Genomic DNA, 19,456 nt, shown 5'->3' with positions numbered 1-19,456 from the left:
TCCTGGATTTTGACTATAAATATTTGTTCAATAAAATACATATTTTTATTATATACCTGTGAATGCTTTTAACAAAATACAGGTTGTATCAATCGTTGAAATAAAAAATCCCGTATTACGCTTATCGCTGTTCCATTCCGTATTACCATACTACTATTTTTAGAAGCCGGACTACTTTTTTGACCCATTTAATGACGTCACATTATGCGCACCGAATATAGGAAACCCCCCTTGTTAAATCTTCGACCCATTTAATGACGTCACACTACGCGTAGCGAAAATAGGAAGCCCCTGTGTAGTATTATTAGATACGTCGTCTGCAGTTTGACCAGAGAGTAAATATGGCCGAATTTTCGACCATGGACATAGCGGAATGGTCATCGATCGGTTTATTTGACTTAATTGACGATAGTTTTTTTGAAAATGAACTATTTGAAACGGCTGTTCATAATTCTGGAGAGAATGAAAATGTCAGTAGCACCGAAAATACTGAAACAAGTGCAGTGTCCACTCTTTTAGAAGCAGGTGTCCAGCTGCCCAATGAAAGTAAGTCTGATCTGCATCAAAATATAGATTTAAGTTCACAAGACCAAAGAAATCAAATGGAACAGACAGATGAATTTAAATAGTCATGCTCAAGGTGAAACACGTAAACAACCAACATTTGTACATGTAACAGAAGATGAAAAGACAAATTTTGTTCAAAGTATGAAAAATGTGAACACTAGCCGCAAAACTGAATTATGTATGCGCCATTTCCAACGCTGGCTATCAGAACCACCACGCAATTAAACAAGATCTGTCTGTGACATCATGACCACTGAACTTGACAACTACATAGGTTCATTCCTCCTGTCCATTCGTAAAGCCGACGGGTCTGAGTATGAGCCTGACACACTCACAAGCTACCATCGAGGCATTGACCGGTTTGTAAAAGAAATTCATATTTATACACCAAAAACATAGGTAGAATAAAGTGCCTCAGTGTAATAAACAATCAACATTGAATCGAAATAGTATTCAGTGATGATCATGCAATGTTGTTGTAGTACTGTATTACTCACTGCTGTAGAGATAGTTTAACCTATATATTTAAGCTTGAGTCCATCGAAAGCCTAAGGCTTATATAAACACTCTCGAGTCCATTTTCTGGGCTTAGAACCATTACTATGTGTCTTTGTGAGAGATCTTAAGAACGCTTGCACTATGGTGATCGAACCCATCACCTCCAGCGGCTAGACGGACACCCTATCCATAAAACATTAAAACATGTCGACCTTGCTGTTGAGTTAATTTACTACATCCAACATAAAGTGATTAAATTAAAATATTTAACAACATGAAATGTTATAGCTGTGTATGTAATATGCTTTATAGTTGTTACGTTAACCTGATTGGTTATTGCACACATCTATGAAAATAAAATTTAATTAAGTGGCAAATAAATGTATAAAAGTTATTAAACAAAACAATATGTAAAATTGAATATTAACCGCACAATGATATTAACGGTTTAAAAAAATAATATCTCGAACAAAATGTAAATAATGCCCATAATTTTCAAATTATATCCAGTTAAAAAATCAAATAATTCTGTACATGGGTCAAGTTAAAAAATAAAAGAATGAAAATCAATTGTTTAAATGTGATTTTTTCCAGATATTTAAGGGAAAATAAATATTCCCACAGCATTTTGGATGACAGAGAGTTTGAAACTTCTCGAAAGGTTTTGGCTTCCAAAGAAAGGAACTGAAGCAAAAAGGAAAAGGAAACAGGCCCCATGCTGCTGAAGCCATTACCTCTGAAGAAAGAGGGATTTTAAAACAAAAGCAGTAATTGGACTTCAAAGCCCAAGACAGCTGTTGAATCAAGTTTGGCTAAATAATTCAACATTGTTCGGCATTCGTGTGGAACCGAAAGTCACAACCTTAGATGGTGCGACATCAAACTGAAAAAAACTGATCAAGGAAGAGAATACCTTGAATACAATGAACGGTTGACCAAAACACGTACATCGGAAACCAAGTCGGATCAAAGGGCCTTTCCACCTAAGCAGTTTGCTCATACCAACAAAGATTCATGCCCTGTTGAAGCGTACAAGGAGTTTGCTCATCACAGACCGAAAGAAGCTCTGCGTGGATGATGCCCCTTTCTACTTGTGTATAAACTATAGTCGCCATGATGGGTCCAACAAGTGGTATAAATGTCAGCCCATGGGTGAAAACTCCTTGAGGTCAATAATGAGAACGATGGCCGAGAGGGGCAATCTCACAGGTCGGAAGACAAATCACAGTGCCCGAAAAACAACCTGTACGACTCTCTTGCATAATGGGGTTGCTCCAACAACAATTCAACAGCTAACTGGACACAAAAATGTGCAAAGTGTTAACAATTACGCAAAGGCTTCTCTCGAAATGCAAGCAGCCATGTCCGACATATTATCAGAAAATCCTGACCAACAACAAATTATGCAACTTAACCCTAGGCCTACCTATGGTTCTGTCATCCCGGCATCGGTGCGAAACACATCTATGTCAAGCAGCAACAAAAACACATCCAACGCCGCCATTGATGATCCTACGATAACACAAATCTCCAAGGTGCACAATTATTCCGGTGTAACGTAACCATCAACAACTACTATGCACACTCTCCATCGAAGAAACGCAAGAGAATATGCATAGTAGAAAGTGACAGCGATTAACTGTTGGTGAATTATAAATCCGGCTGGTAAATCCAACAACATGTGCTTTCAACACGCGAAGATTAAAACCTGTGTGTCCCCTGTTCAAATGTGTACACGTTAGACTAATTTGCATAAACTGTATTCATGCGCGTGTTTTATAAACTACGGCGTTCCGTTTGTATCATTGTGTTGTATGTTTTGTTAAAGCAAAAATACAATTGTTAACTGTTTTCGTTAGTTGCTGTATATAATAAATGGAATATTACGCTAGTCAATTGTTCCAAGAGTTTGTATTCAGTCTCGTGGCTTGTGCTATTTCGCATCACACTCGAGCTCCGCCTCTCGTGTGATACGTCATCACACAAGCCACTCGACTGAATACAAACTCTTGGAACAATTGACTGTATTCATGCGCGAAGATTAAAACCTGTGTGTCCCCTGTTCAAATGTGTACACGTTAGACTAATTTGCATAAACTGTATTCATGCGCGTGTTTTATAAACTACGGCGTTCCGTTTGTATCATTGTGTTGTATGTTTTGTTAAAGCAAAAAATACAATTGTTAACTGTTTTCGTTAGTTGCTGTATATAATAAATGGAATATTACGCTAGTCAATTGTTCCAAGAGTTTGTATTCAGTCTCGTGGCTTGTGCTATTTCGCATCACACTCGAGGCTCCGCCTCTCGTGTGATACGTCATCACACAAGCCACTCGACTGAATACAAACTCTTGGAACAATTGACTAGCGTAATATTCCGTATGTATTTTTTTTTTCTTAATTGTGTTATAAGAAGGACCCTCGTCATTAATCGGCTCGTTAGGTACACGGATTGTAAATAAAGATCCCGTTTGTATATTCTTTCCTATCGGGATTCTTAAACGCATAAACAACAAGCACAACTCAAAAAAGAACAAAACCAACGTACTTAATAAGCGTATTCATAACATTTTGTAGCACGTTTTATCGTAACAATGACAACAACAAAAAAACAAAACATGAAGCACAAAAATAGGTTTAAGTATGTAAGTATAATCATGCATGTTGCGTCAGTCTCTGTAAGGTTCGAGTGGAGTGGAGGAATACCGACCAGATTATCTCCTCACATCAGCTTACTCAGTCGGGGCTGCTTAGCGCCATCTCGCGCTTCTATTACACGTTCTTCTCCAGCTCTCCGACGCTGCTGCAGTCGCTGTCATTACAGAACTCGCTTTCAACCCGTGACCAGTTGAAGTCCGTATTGAACGTTTCGTCAAAATGTCTACAAAGCACTTGTTTAGCTCGCTTACGTCGGATCCACTATCGCTAAGTCCGTCTTTATCTGAATCCAAACAAGTGACGCACATCCGGTCCCGCTGCAATCCTGAAGCCACAGATGCCCTCCCCTTGTCCTCATCGCGTTACCTCCCCGGAAGCACCCCTGTCAATGCATTGTATGCCTCAGCGTCATACCCGGCATTCAGTCGCGAAGTGGACCGGTTGCGGTAAAATTCCATGTCATGAAAAGAGCGACTCAGTATGTCCTTTTTACCAAGAACTTCGTCAGGTTTACCGGCAGTTAAGGCGCAGTACTTGTCTGTGACTGCCTCTGGGTTAGGGCCCGTACATACGCGTTTAGCTGACAACTTCCTTCCGTGGGTCAGACGGTTGAGTATCCTCTGCGCACGTGACATGCTCGCCAGTCTGCATGTTTGCGCGTCTTATGGTCGAATCACCAACGACTTCCGGAACCACTCGGCGCCCCATGACTTGATAACCTTGAGCACCGACGACCTCATCGGAAGCAGTATCTCCTTCTCACTGGTTGACTCGAACATCGCATAGTCACGTTTGCTGCTGTTCGATGTCATAATGTGGATGACGTCATGGCATGAAGTTGTCTTTGTTACGTCACAGGGAACGACTATTCCTGAGATTGTCACGTATATAGTAGTCATCGTTGTATCCGTAAAAGGCATCTGAAAATATACATAGATTTATATTGATAACGTCATGCTTCGCAGAATTGTATTTAGATTAACATGAACATAAGTAAACATAACAAGTAAACCATTTTATCTGATTCTAACAAACATGTTGAAGTTTAAAATACAGAGCATCTTAAAACACAAGGTCCATCAGATAACGTGCCATGTACATTGTATATAATGAGTTGTTATAACATTCAAAATGTATTTATACGTACTAAATTCGAGAGGGCACATATTTTGATATCAGTTGTATCTTAGACGTAAGGCGTTGCCTTTTGTATGTGTCCTTTGAATGATTTGGGCTTAAGGTACTTATGGTCCTTTTATTTACCAAGAGCCCATTACAGCACGCACGATTGTCAGGAGAAACGTGTGAATCGGCGAGTTTGAGTAGCTAATTGACACGAGCACCTCTTTCAAAGGCGTAATTAATTGACGCGATTCACTGTTAGCTATTTACATTTGTTAACGCGTGAAATTGCCGGCCGGTTTGTGTGATTTAATTGAAAATTTAACGTTGTTGTTTGTTTGAATACCAAATAATGACTTAGTTCGTTACTCGAGCTAAATGAATGCTCTAGCAAATTATATCAATAAATCGGTGATAATCGCTTAACAAAAGGTGACATTATTATTACCAACCGATTTGTAATTTTGTTTTATTTCCCCCACAAGATGAAACGACTTATTGGAAAGGTCAAATTAAGTACATTTGTTAATGAAATTAAAGCGCGCATTGCAATAATAAAGGTGTAAGAAAATTATTCTGATTACCTTAATAAATTATTTTTAAAGAGATAGAATTGTTATAAAAGCATTTGAAATGAAATATTTGCTCCTTCAAGCTGTATAATCACCACAATCATCATCATAATCATCATCGTTATCGTCATGATCATCTCGATCGTCGCCATGATAACTATTATCATCATTATTAGTATTATCATTTGTATTATCATTAGCATTATTGTTGATGTTGTTGTTATTACTGTTAATTATTTAACACCTACTGGTTCCAAATCTAAATTTTTCTTTATTTATAGACAATATATTGTTTAAATAACCATTTCGTTACTGACCCTCTACTTGAGACTCTTCACATAACAACCACGTTCCCACGTGATCTTCTATGATTTATCGTATATACTACTCTTTGTTTGATATTTGTGTAATGATTTATCGTATATACTACTGTTTGTTTGATATGTGTGTTAAGAAAAAGATATATTAGTCGTACACTTTATATTAACCCATGTGTGTATAAATTCCACGAGTTATTAGTGTCCAGTGATAGATTAGTAATTTCAAAAGTATGTAAATATATCAAAGAAGCTTAAGTCATAAGAAATACATTACTAAATAATATTGTTTGATAGATAGATTTCATCACCCCTCGATAAAACTTACGTTTTCTTGACATATATTGTGTTTATTTGTTTTTGTATTTTGTAATTGATTTTTATGTTAAATAATGTTATGTTGTTACTCGTATTCACGTGACAGAAAATAATTTGTATATTTGAGTTAAAGACCATATACTGTTGTATAAGTCTGAATAAACTATCTGTCTGTCTATCTGTCTGTCTGTGTAATTCTCTGATAAATAAGCTCACATGTTATTACAAAATGCCACTGTTTTGTAACCTGTGAAAACGAATAAAGTACTGTTCTGTTCCGTTCTGCAATATTACATATCGTGACTATTAATAGAATCAATTTGACATCGCGAGCAGACCGTTATTTGTGTCTGGCTTACAAATATGATTATCGCCAAATCAATGATTTCGATGCAAAATATATATAAAGAAATCAAAATAGCCAAGTATATTGTACAGAGCAATTTGATGTTATTTACTTCATATAGAAAAGAATACTAATTTATATAGAAAAGATGATAGCTTTCGATATCAAACAGACAACAATGGTGTATTCTTTTTCTGCGAAATTGATACGCGAGACTCAAGTTACTTTATAAACCATACTTTACGTTAATCTGTAACCGTGTAAGCATTATATACACTTCTAAAGCACTCGATCAAAATCTATCGTGAGATCAGGTTCATTTGAAATGTGTAATACAATGCGCGTTCAATAAAGGGATACATAAAATATTGCTCAGAAACATTAGCATTCCTGGAAACAAACTGATAAGATAAAATTATAACACTTTTTATGACCGTAATATTATCCAATTTCTTGCGAATTTCAATAAATTTTCAGCAGACAATCGAACACGATGTAGCATGAAATATTATACCTTGATACATAAAGGTATATTTATTCCATAAAGGATTACGTAATAATATAAATTACAAAAAAACGTGTGCAAAATGTACTTATTCTAAAAAGGCGGTTATTTTTTATCGTATATTAGTTTTACCACTAGCATTTAGCCATCGCAACTAACTTCGAATGAATGGAACAGCAGTCTTAATTACCATTATATTTCAAAGTTAATCCCCCGAGTACCTTGTTGGAAAATTAGAATATCACAATTCTATACAATGAATACCTTATTAATCAAAACAAACAAAAAACACATTGAATATATTTCAGCGAAAATAAAATGCCTGCCTAGAAAATAAAACTACTATTAACAAAAGAAATATTCGTGATGTAATAATTGTTTCAAACAGGAGTGCATGGACTCTCCTTGTTCTCGCATAATAAAGCGCGGAAAGACATCATGCACTTCGACATACACACGGGACTTAGAAATAAGATTAAAATTGGCATTAAAGACATAGAATTTTATTTATCGTTGTTTTTCCGCCGTTTTCAACGAGTATGAGTTCTGATGTGTAGGGATTACTCCAAGAAATTGTTAGCAAGCGTGCGTGATTACTATCCGAGATTAATAACAAAGATTAGTATTTAGTGTGTGTTTTTTTACAATAATAAGTGACAATTCGGACAAAATAGTCTGATATTATTTTATATAAAAAAAAGCTTTGCAAATAAATTTGAAACTGTATAATCATTTTGTAAATGAGATGTTTTTTCAATTAATTAAAAAAAAGTTGTCTACACACTCAAGTATAGTGAATTTTAAATGTTTCATACACAAATATATCTTTTTGCGCAAAATTTGGTGGGGTTGATAGCTGGTTAATTTGTTAGACATTTGTAAAAAAATGCACGCGTGTTATACTTTCATGTAGTTACTTTGATTTGTTTACTGTTGCTAAATAAGTTTGCTAGCAATGGGGGAGGACTGACAAGAAAGTAATTAAACATTTAAATTACAGACCATCTTGTAATAATAATATTAACTTTTATTAAAGCAATTATCCTTGAATTTCTTATTGAAATAATTTGCGAAAAACAGGCATTCAGTCCAAGTATAAGTCATTATTTGCTCAAAGCAAAGCAACAATGTTAATTTTAAAATAAACCCCAACCACCCGTACATTCGTTAACACCTGAGTCAAGTGCAAACATTTAACAATGACTCGCGCGAATTCATTTCGCCGATGAAAGGTGTGCTCATGTAAATAAGGTACTCAAACTCAACTGTCTGCCTAACGACCGTGCATACATTAATTAAGCTCTTATAAATAAAGCTAGCATTATGTACCTACAATAAAACATCATTTCAAGTCAGTCCAATTAGAAAAAATACTTTCAAGAAAAAAACGATTCGCATACTCTCGGATTCAGTTAGTATGTTTACATACATATTGTAACACCAGTTCGTTATAAAATAAAATATGTGTACATTGTACACTTGTTGAATATTACCTTATATTATAAGATGCATTACATGTATTTACATTTCAAAAGCGACATGTTTTGCAGTAACATAAGTAAATACGACGAATATTTGTTATAAGTGCCTAAGAATTGAGTACGGGGACTGAACGCGTCTATGTGTGACATTCAGGAAATGGTTAACTTTTAATGATTAGGTTGTTTTTGTTAGTTAAATATTATACCAAGAAGCATTTCTTTATCAATATATTACATTTTTCAGACGCCGTATACAACGATGACTACTATATACGTCACGATCTTTGGCATCGTCGTTCCCTGTGACGTCACAAAAACAACTGCGTGCTATGACGTCATCCGCTTGTTGACGTCGAGCAGCAGAAAACGTGACTTTGCGATGTTCGAGTCGACCAGTGAGAAAGAGAAACTACTTCCAATGGAGTCGCCGGTGCTCAAGGTTATTACGTCATGGGGCGCCGAGGGTTACATGAAATTGTTGGTGATCCGACCAGTGGACGAGCATACCTGCAGACTTGCAAGCATGTCTCGTGCGCAGAGAAGGCTTTATCGTCTTGTCCGTGATGGGAAGTCGTCTGCAAGACGCGTGTGTACCGGCCTTCGCCAGGAGGCCGACGGAGAGTCTTTCATAGGAAAATCATGCACCACAAATGAAAGTGAGCCTGACGAAGTTCGTGGAAAGCTGGACATAATGAGTCGCTTTTTACTTGACATCGACTCGTACAACGGGTGGTCCAATTCGCGACTGGAGGCCGTGCATTACGCGAATGAAAACGAGACTTTGTCAGAGGAACTTTCGGTGAGGACATGTTGTGACGGCAAAGATAGGGAGCATGAGGCAGGATCGAAGCAGGAAAGAAAGTTCGTCACGTTTAGGGACTCAGATGAAGATGGACTTAGTAATAGTGGATCCGACGTAAGTGAGTTAAACAAGTGCTTCATAGCCAGTTTTAACGACACTTGCGCCGCGGACTTTCACTATCAGCATTGTCTGAGCGCTGGAGAGAAACGTGATATGGGACTCAGAGGTGGCGTCCTGTCGCCGCGATAGAGTTCTCTGATGTGAGGAAGCGGTCTAGTATATTTTCCTCAAGTCCTTCACGAAGCCCGGAAGTAACGAATGGGTGACTGTAACATGACTGAGTGACTGTCATACTGAAACTTTGTCATTTTGTTATTGTTTATTGTTATTGTAACGAATAAATGGGCCACAAGTTATAAGTTGTTTTTTTATTATATATTATGCTTGTTTTTTTCCGCTTTCGGCAGTTCTTGTAATACAGAGGACCTTTATGAACTAGCAAGAACTTGATCGACAATAAGGAACAAACTCTGGAAGTTAAAATGTTGAAGCTTAAAAGTCGGAACATCTGAGGACAAGACGGACAGACGAACAGACGAACAGACGTCCTTTATGTTTTGAGAATGAACACATTTACTTCAAAAGTAAGGATGGTATAAACATTAAATAAATCGAATTGATAAATACTTGAAAATCAATTTTTTAATATTGATCTTTTCAAATTAATTTCACTTCAAATTAGGCAGACCAATAAATTAACTTGTCATAATAATTATGTTATAAATTTTAATACCAAATTAATAAATGAAGATCTTTTTCATATTATGAATACATGTTTATTTAATGCTGGATGAAAAATTCGCGAATAATAAATTTTCTCACTATTCTAACTATGGACTTCTTTTCTAACTTTCAAATTTAAATGCCATATTTTGTTTTGAAACATATGCCATGTATATTACATGTCGTCAGCAATAAAAAATATGAAAAATCATAAAAAGACTAAAGATAAATAGCTTTCACACGAAATACATGTATATCAGTCACTCCAAATGCATCCCAACCATCAACAATCAATTACTGTCGTCATCGTTGACTTCCGGGGGAACGCTGGGACGGTTGAAGAAACACCGGAAAGCAGAGTAGGCTCGGTTGCAGTAGTCATGTGTAGGGGAGATCTCCTTGGTAACCGCAGAACACGACATGACGTCATATCTGACGTCATCATTTCTGTCACTCGTATTGCCATGACGTAAAGACTGATAGTCGAGTGCCTGCCATGGCGTAGAGACTGACAGTCGAGCGCCTGCCATGACATAGAGACTGACAGTCGAGACCCTGTCATGACGTAGCGAATGACGGGTGAGTTAAAGACAATTCTATAGTTTCAGCTAAGGAATGCTGAATTCCATTACTCACGTACGAATAAACAAGTAAGCTCAGAAATTATTCAGTAAAAAAACGTTAACAATCCTGTTTCCCCATATGCAGTTGTACACTCTTTTAAATATATATGTTGAAGAATTATCTAAACAAGCAAAGATCTCGGTATTTAAATTTATCCTGTCACCTGCCTTTAAATCAGCCCGATAACCAGGTAACCAAATATCCCAAAAGATATAAGGCTAGATGACCACGTGACCTCGAATATCCGTCAGTTGCCCTCCGCGCATGCGCACGCCTGTACATTTTTCTATTAATAAAATATACTTGTTTTCAATTAAAAAAAAATACATGTAAAGCACTGTTTGTTTAAACATTATTATTTAAACAGCATAATTTCTTATTTGTGTATTGAATTAATAACGATTGACTCGATTTCTGTGTTGTTTAACAAGATTGAAGCTAGCCTAAGCGTTTTGCATGACGTGAAGTAACAATGTTTTTGTTCGCGCGTGTTTTTTCACATATTAAATATATCAACACAAAATACTCAAAACCTAGATATTATAGAAACATTTCTACGAATGTGACAGGATAAATAGATTAATAGGTTGGTGACGTGGATGGAGAATGGTTATCTGGCTCGTCGGAGGATCTTATCGTGTTCGCCTTCGGCTCACCCGATAACTTCCTCCGACTTGCCAGATAATCATTCTCCATCCACGTCACCAACCTATTATTCTCTATATTTGCATGAAATAAACAGCCTAAAATAATTTATGTCTGATTTTTCATTGGCATAAATCTGAATCTTAATGCTAGAAAAAGACATGCAATACATATAAAAAATTATTTTATTCGGAGGAATTCCAGCGGACGTGATAAGATGGTGATGATGGTTCACTGTGGACGTGTCAGTAAAGGCTGGTGTTTGCGATCGTATTGACCGGATGAAAGTAAAGGCTGGTGATAACTATCTAACTGAGCGGACGGTGTTGCCTGGATGTGCGGAAGTGATTTAAGATGATGCTGACCGGATGTATGGAATGAGTACAGTGGGCATGAAAACGGAGGCTTGTAAAATACAAAACTGATTGGATGTAAGGGGTTGTAGCGGATGTACCAATGGAGTACAGCGGAAGTAGTAGCAAAGACTACTCTATGGACATGTTACGGGCCAGCGTCGATTCGGATTGACCATTTGCTACAGTTTCACGTGCCATTTTTATCAGTCACTGAGAGTAAACTATGCCACAGTGCTGTTGAGAATGGAATGCTTAACTGCTTAAAACGGCGTTGATGGAATCGGGAATGTCTTTCACAAAGGACGGACATTAACGTCATGATGATTTGAACATTGTACTCGAGAGGCTTAATGAAACTGCACCTGCGTAAAGTGCAGTCCCATATTAGCCTGTGCAAGACACCGTGGGCGTAATGGATATGGTATCCGCCTAGCGATCGGGCAGGTCAAGGGTTCGATCCCCACTGAGGGAGCGTTTTTGAGCATTTCACCAAAGACACCAAGTACTGGTTCTAGGAAACGGACTCGAGAGCGTTTCGATAAGCCTGAGGCTTTCGATGCAATCGAGCTAAAATAAATAGGTTTAAACTCATCAGGGAAAATCATTTCCTCTTTTATGGAATTTTTGGTTTTGGTGCGGACTACACATGCGAATCTGGGACGACACTTTAATCACATGCATTAAGCCCCTTTCTCCCAAAACGGGGATCATTTGAGAATGGGACGAATTAAATGGGCCAGGCAAACACAGATTTTCTCTGGTTTGACTTGAGCTCTGATGAAAGACAGTTTAAGACCGTATTTTCACAACGAATTTGAAAATCCTGATTATCACAATGTGGTCTCTTGATGACGGGAGTGCGGGCGGAATCAGACAGGCTGTTTCCGGTCAATAAAGTTTGTTGTTGAAACATTTTTTTTTCGCATATATTTACATGGATACGTTTATAAACCTTCTTAAATAAATACATACAAAAGATGTACACTCGATAAGTCGGGTATAGCTAAACATATCCTTCTTCAGCACTAGTTAGGAAGTTCACTAATATCTCTTACAATTTACCACCGTTTATATTTCTATTCAGGGACTATAACATATTGTATGCTATATTACACGACACCGTTACATTGTTCTTTTGACATTGATATCTTAATCTCCATAAATAGTACATGATATTCTTCATTTATATTTATAGAATTTGCAAGATTTTTTTTAATCGATACACAAATTTCATCTAAGGAAACAAATAAACAGTTGTCAACATCTGTAAATAATTGTCTTGTTATTTCACACTCCTCATAATCTTCCCTGACCACATAGGCTCATCTTTACGAACAGCCATTAAGCCCCGTTTTCACGGAGCACGGCTCAATTTTATATGTGGCGTGTCAGGTAAAAGTCAAGGTTTATCATTACAAAATATGAAAAATGGTTCTTCCGGACAGTTTTAAGGAATCTAGTGGTAATTATATTCCTATAATAAATAAAATAAGATTATTTTCAATCGTTTTTTATTTAGATATTTCAACAAAGCTGCGTATTTTTCTATGGCAATCCAATGTCAGTCACATTAAATATCTACATTTTTCATTGCAACTTCAATCGTAATTAAAATTAATTAATTAAAATCTTTTCCTTTTTTTTTTGGGGGGGGATGGGGATTTAATTTGACATTGTTAACTCTAATTTATCAGCTTGTAAAGTGGAAATTACACAGTGTAATAAATATTTCACCTTTTGTAAAGGAGAGATTATCCTAGTCACTCAAATAATTTGCTTAAACGTGTCAAAGTTTAAGTGTTTGTAAAACAAACAACATTGTTATTTTGTAGTAAAAGCAAACAAGCCGACCCGCATTTCGCACGTTTTTCAAATGCAATAACCAAACAGTGTCCCTTTGAAAGAGGTGCTCGTGGCAATTAAGTTCTTCAGCGTGTAAATTAACACGTGACTGCCAGCAAGCCCCACCCCACCCCCGATTTAATTAGACTCTCGGCAAATAAAAGGACAACATGGCCATCGACATGCAACATTGTACAACGATAAGGTATTTACAAAGCATAACGTCCAAGATGAAACCGACATCGATAAAGGCAAATAATCAGACGTATATACAAGTATGATAAAATAACATTTAGGCATTATAGAATAAGTTACGCATTTTCATAATTTGATTATCTATGCCTAATGTAAAAATGTGTTTCTCTTCCATTTTAAAGGCAAGATGCGATGTAACAATAACAGCATTCACTTATTTGTTTACTGTACAGTGCGTATGATATTGAGTTTAAAGAATCAACGACTATATGCTTAGTCATTAAAACTTTGTAATTTTTTATAATTTGTATGTTCAAATAAATACTTTTTTCAAAGCTTACCGTATTGTTTAAACGCATGTTTATTTTTCAGATGCCGTGTTTTGACAGAACTATGACAACTATTTACGTGAAATTTTCTGGCATTGTCGTTCCTTGTGAAGTCACAAAAACTACCACGTGTCATGACGTCGTCCGCTTGTTTCGGTCGAGCAGACGCACACGCTCCTATGCAATGTTCGAGTCAACCAGCGAAAAGGAGAAGCTGCTTCCGATGCAATCGTCGGTGATCAAGGTCATGACGTCATGGGGCATCGAGAGTTTCCGGAAGTCATTTGTTATCCGACCGGTGGACGCGCACACATTAGGACTTGCGAAGATGTCGCGTGAACAGAGAAAGCGTCATCGTCTGACCAGAGGATATAAAACGTCTGCTAGACACCCGTTTCCGACACTCTTCGGGAGAGAAGAGAGTGAGCTAAGAGAACGAAAATCCCGCCCCTCAAATGCCAGTAAGACTGACGAATATCAGGGAAATTGAACATCATGAGTCGCTTTATTCGTGACACAGATCTTTACAATGCACGGTGCTCTTCGCGACTGAATGACTCGCATGACGCCATTGAAGAGGACGAGTTGACAGAGGAACTTCCGATGAGGACACCTGGTGACGGCATGGAGACAGAATCTGTCGCTTCAGAAATAAAGAGGGACCGGATATGCAATACTTTTTGGGACACGGATGAAGGCGGATACAGCGAGAGCGAATCTGACGTCAGTGACCTGAATAAATGCTTTGTGGCCAGCTTCAATGACACGCGCACCGCGGAACTCTGCTGGTCAGAGGCAGAGAGCGCCTTCGTTGACGACAGCGACTGCAGCAGCGTCTGTGAACTGGAGAAGAACGTGCTATGGGGCCGCGAAGCGGCGTATTGTCGCCTCGACCGAGTGCCCGGTTGTAAGAAGGCGGTCTGGCCCTGGTTCCTGTTCTCGTCTGTGGAACCCGGATGTGACGTGGGATGCAGCTTCACAGGAAGTGACGTCATGTAACTGTAATGACATATTGCTGTATGTAAATAATACTGCTTCGTTAAGTTTTGTTATTTCTTTATAATATGTGCTAAAATAAATACAATTATTTAAAATACGGAACGAGTATATTTGTTTAGGTTGTTGTTGAAGTTTGACGGTCCGGAATTCCGTTATTTCGCTATAATATGTGCTAAAATAAATAATGTTAAGCCGAAGAATGTGAAGTCGTTGTTGTTGCTTTTATGTTAGGTCTGTACAAACTGCGTTAAACAATGATCGACAATAAGGCAGCTGGTGCAAGGATACGGGGTCGGTATTTTACACCAAAATAAAAACAAAACAATAAAAGAAGTTGTATTGTATTGTACAACAGATGGGAGACTGGTAATCTTATTTGGGATTGACGATCACTGAGCTTTATCAAAACAGGGCCCGTTTTCACCAACCAATCTAAGAAGTCTTAAAAGAAATAGTTTTGAGACGGTTTTGGTCTAATAGTATTAAACAGTTGTAAAAATTAAACTACACCATTTAGACAATTATTTACATAAGCAAAACGTATAATTGAATTGGATTTGGTTATGTTTTTGAAAACCAAAATGTTGCGTAAGTTAAGAGTTATATTAGCGATTTAAAATGTAGACTGCTTGACAATTTTTAGCAAGAGTGGAGTGGTAAAATTAATAACAGCTTTGTTTTAGATATGTATAAAGTTTTTTATACGTCTTGTAATATGATGCATTTTTGACTTGCATTCTTAACCAGCGCGCTCATTTTTGTAAGATTATGAGTATCTGCTTATCAATTTAGAATCAAAATTGACAGATATGATCAGAATAATATTCCACGAAATGAACGTTATTGTTTATGATGCAATGAGTTTGATTTACAAGAAAAAACTCATGTTATTTGTATATGTCGCTGTTATAATAACTTAAGACAAAATTGAATAAGCCGTATATTTTATACTAACCCATCACTTTATTATTTTCATGTGACGTGTAATATATGTCCTTACCGCCTCGAAGGAATATTCTTGCTCTTGTAATGTGTTTTGCTAAATTGTACTTATATTGTTAAATGATTATTGTATTTTATATAATGTGATTTTGTTATAACGATTCACTTGACAGACAATAATGTGTTTATCTAAGTATGAAGACGATGTACGGTTCTATAAGTCTGACTAAACTGTCGGTCTGTCTATGTTTCACAAGAGTCATAATATACTGAACACACATGTATTCTGACACAGTTGCTCAAATATAAAATATATAATTACACAATTTCATGAAAAATGAAGGTAGTAGGAGAAAAACTATATTTAATAAATTGGGGGGGGGATTTTTATAGTGTTATCTTCTACTTTGCTGATACGAACTATTACAGAGAAATATCAGGTTACAATTAAAGAGCATGAAGGTTTTATTTAAGATACAGAAAACAGCTAAACGTTCCTTATCAGAAATATAGTTATTTGAAGCTACTACGAAATGCTGATGTGTAAAAAAGAAGAACCAAAGTTTAGATAAAAGAACAGCGACGGCAGCATATATAATCAACCGGGTCATGGGTCCTATGGCGCTCACCTGCGACCGTAAGGAACTACTTGGACAAAAAGACATCATGGAAATAATGAAACTTCATCATGAACCATGAACATTTAATTTCTATGCTCATTGTTTCGGATGAGATATTGTTAGAACAAAAGACCAATATCCAAAAGTGTTAACAAGCTTTTTCTTTAATTTTGCGTTGATGCAAACGTTTTGAACACACGTGACGAAATTTCAAACTGAACTAAGATATCATTTGGGCAAATGTTTAGACCAAGTTTCATGATGATTATACTATGAATGTGACTGTAGAGTGTACACACGGTAAATATTGACGACACAAGACGTACGACAAACGACGGACGAAATATAATCATGAAAGCTCATCATGAGCACGATGTGCTTTCCAGAACTTATAAAGAATCATCATTGTTAATACAAATAGGTTAAATTCCAGTAAACAAGGAGCATCTGTTTTCGACTCATTCGGGTAATCTTCATTGACATCAGTCACATATTAATAATATTTTGTTATTGAGACGAATGAAGAAAATATAGCAACAATAACCAAAATAAAAATTAAGAAAGGCAACACCATTTAAAAAAGAATATATGTAAAGGAACTACAATAAAAGTGCCGTTTTGAACAACTTCTGTACTATGTATTTCGACCAATAACAAGTCAAATATATTTCGTTAAGTCTGAAGAATTTTTTTCAAAGTACCACAACAGTTGCCTTGAAATAAATACATCTAGCATATATTTGGCAATAAAACATAGAGAACGGTAAACAATAATCAGAAGAAAACATAGTTCATATTTAAATTTTCAAGATAAGTTATTTAACAGAAGATTTATAGATATAGAAGATTTTATTTCAGAATCAGTAGGCCATAGGCCAATGTGAACATACAGATATGTAAATAAACAGTAATAGCAAGTCACGTTACACAATGAAAATAAATAAAAAATAAAATAAAATAAAAAATGTTGTGTTGAAATAAATCAAGTACCAATACATTTTAAGAAATGAGTTGTGCTAAATATAACAAAGAGCCCGATTATTAATAGGAGCAGAGGCAAAAAGGGGGGTTATCAGACAAAACGCAAATATGCGGAGAAGGTGTATATAATTTTATATTTTTGTCTTGTAGGTACTCTATCTCTGTTCGTTTAGTTTATGTCAACACAGAATATATACAACGGTTATGTACAAATAACACATAATTGATTTTACATCACAATAATTTGCTTCTCGTATATATCCGAATCTGTATACATTTGTTATTTATAATCGTAAATTTCAAAAGACAAAATTATGATAATTTAATGACTACTTACAAAGTTGCCTAAAAAGATACGCAACATGCATGAACACATTTCGTTATTCTAATATTTTTTTTAAAGAGACACCGTGATCTGTCAATAAACACATGTGTTACAAAAGTACAATTATAATAATATTTCAGTAATTGTGTTGAGTATTTATCAATAAATTACCAGTAGAGACACGGTGAACGAGGAATCATATCATTATATTACTCAATACACATAACGAATGATAATACAATATTGTGCGTTGCACTATCAAAAGAGACATAGGGTGTATTTTACAAATTATGTATCATTTACAGATTGTCTGATTTCAAAACATGTAAATATAAACATGCTTAGACGCCGAAGTACAATTTCATGTTTGCTTTCAAACAGCTGCTTTAATTTAAACATACTAGGTCTACACCAAAAATATTTTTTGATGTATTGTTTGCGTAAACCATGATATAATGAACATTCTAAAATGAAGTGAAACTCGTCTTCAAGCTTATCACAAACAGTACATTTTCTATCTTCTAATGGGATACTTATTGGTCTTTGCAACCTTCCAGACTCAACGTTTAGATTATGAGAAGAAACAATTATTCTAGTGAAAGCAATCCTGAATTTTTGAACATTTATACACTTAAGAAACGTTTGAAAATCAAAATCGACTACCTCCCGAAAAAACGTTGCTCGGGTCGAGTTATCCAGACGATGGTGCCATAACTGGATATAACTATTATGAAGATGTTGCTTAAAAACATAAAAACATCAATATCACCGACTCCTTGGGAAAGCCATACTTCGTAGAAGCCCATTGAGGTCAGTAAATCTCGGACTAAAGTAACCCAAGATGTTTTATCAGGGTATATATCTGCATCAGTTTTTAACATATTATATACTATTCGAGGTATTTGTTGTCATTGCTGATTAGCAATTATAACCAATATCTAAAAATTCTAATATATCTTTGATTTGCTAAACTCAATCTACCTAAAATGCCATATACAAAATCATTTTGTGTGGAACGTTTAACTCTTAAAATTCGTTTACAATATAGAGTATGTACTCTCTCAATATTAACAGCATTGTAAAAACCCCAAACTTCACATGAATAACTTAGAATAGGTACAACAAGTTTATCAAACAACTCTAATCTATGAAGTATAGACACATCAGTGAAATTCAATAAATAACTGTCTAATTTGAATATTGCTTTATGTGCTTTACTAGCTAACGTTCTCTGAGTTTCGCTAAAAGACCCACCTTGAGTAAATACAATACCCAGATAGGAGAAAGACTTAATATTTTCATTATTAAAAACAAACTTCAAATTTCTTGGCAACATTCCAGATTTTCTAAACACTATGACTTTAGTTTTCTGAACATTTATTTTCAGTTTCCATCTGTTACAGTATTCTTAAGGTAAATCCAGACCTTTTTGTAATCCATCTGCTGTATCAGAAAAAAGAACAATATCATCAGCGCATAATAGAAGAAATAATTTTGTCATGTAAGTATCTATTTCGTCAAAATTGTTTAAAATCAAATACTCTTCAATATCATTCAAGAACATAGAGAAGAGGAAAGGGGATAGGCATTCCCCTTGTCTAACACCAAGCATACATGTAAATTCATTAC

This window comes from Dreissena polymorpha, chromosome 5 (assembly GCF_020536995.1).
Source record: "Dreissena polymorpha isolate Duluth1 chromosome 5, UMN_Dpol_1.0, whole genome shotgun sequence".
Taxonomy (NCBI): Eukaryota; Metazoa; Mollusca; class Bivalvia; order Myida; family Dreissenidae; genus Dreissena; species Dreissena polymorpha.
Note: the sequence above shows the minus strand (reverse complement) of the source record.